This window comes from Octodon degus, unplaced genomic scaffold (assembly GCF_000260255.1).
Source record: "Octodon degus isolate 3935 unplaced genomic scaffold, OctDeg1.0 scaffold00512, whole genome shotgun sequence".
NCBI classification, from domain to species: Eukaryota; Metazoa; Chordata; class Mammalia; order Rodentia; family Octodontidae; genus Octodon; species Octodon degus.
The window spans coordinates 157,621-159,056 of NW_004525088.1; the positions used below are offsets into that span (position 1 = coordinate 157,621).

The window sequence follows — 1,436 nt, forward strand, 5'->3', positions numbered from 1 at the left end:
TTAGGGCTGTGCTCAGTAGATATTTACAGAATAAAGCAAATACCTATCCTCCTCCCCAGTTACCCCATGTAACGTTTGGCCCATAGTAAGTACTAAGTTAGGTATTTGCTGACATACTGATTAGGGAAGAGGTGAGAAGTGATGGGCCCTGTCGGCTGGATGTTAAGTATACTTCAAATATACCTGGGACAGTTAGTGGTTAACTGTGATGTAAACTGTATGTGGTATTCAAGTAAATATACTCAGGTGCCAACAAGCAAACAATTAAGCAGAAAACACTGGCACTGAAATAAACAAAGGCAAAACTTGCCAAAAATGGCATGAATGGAAAAGACTTAAAGAAATAACTAAGAAAAAGTTCACATTGGACCTTGTCATCCCCCTCATCCCATTCAGTTTGAAGCAGACCAATAGAGGCGCTGTAAAATACTGTGGTCAAATTCCTTGACATCCTATTTTTAAATAAGTTATGGACCTGTTACCCATGAATCAATATAAGCCTGTTCATATTTAGGGATTAGTTTCCACAAGTACAATGTTGAATTTCCTTTTATTTGTCCTAAAATACTTACTTTCAGACTTGAAGGGACTTCAATTACTCCATGTAGTTTTCAATAATTCTTTTATCTGTTAATACCAGTCAAAATATTCGTACAGTATTCATACTGCAGCAACTTCCACCCACTCTTTGGTCTCTTAAACTGCCCTTCCTTGCTTCTTTTTCTGCTTTCAGATCTTTCTTGAAGTGCAGTAAGCAGAACTGTACTGGGTATTCCAGCTGTGGTTTGGTTTGTCATTGTCGGAATGGTTTCTGCTACGTCGTGGTCTTCCCGTTGGTCTACTGTTTCTAGGACTATAAGATCTGCTACAGTTGTAATCAAAAGACTGACTTCTTGATCACCTCCTTTCATGGTTCCAGCTCCTAGAACGTCTATATCTGTCATAATCATCATAACGCGAATAACTGTACACATTCCTTCCTTCCTTTTCTTTCATTTGATTTGGTGTCTTCCGAAACCCCCTGTGCAAAACGTATGTCGATCGGACGTCCACAAATCCATTTTCTGTTCAAATTATGTAAAGCGTCTTCAGCATCACGAACGTTCTCAAATTGAACATTAGCAAATCCTTTGGACATTACATGTATGAATCAAGTGGAACATAGACATCAACTATTGCACCATAACGGTCAAATTCACGCCATAAATCTTCAGACCTAGGGTCCTCGGCCACATTCCTGAAGAATAGAAACGTGTTAGGGGGCCGCATGTAGTGGGACATGGCAGTGGCATCGGTCTTGATGAGGAGCGCTAACCGGCTCAGCAAACCATATGCGACTGCCCTCATTTGTATTTCTTCATCTGAGAAGTGTGTCTTTATCTCAGAAGCTCATTTTTTAATTGGGACTTTAAATTTTGGGAGACTGATTTTTAAAA

General features: G+C 39.6%; 1 pseudogene; it reads right to left on the reverse strand.

Annotated features, from left to right (window-relative positions):
• Window positions 1-729: 729 nt before the first annotated feature.
• Window positions 730-1,281, reverse strand: LOC101571069 (annotated as a pseudogene).
• Between the last annotated feature and the right edge of the window lie 155 nt (window positions 1,282-1,436).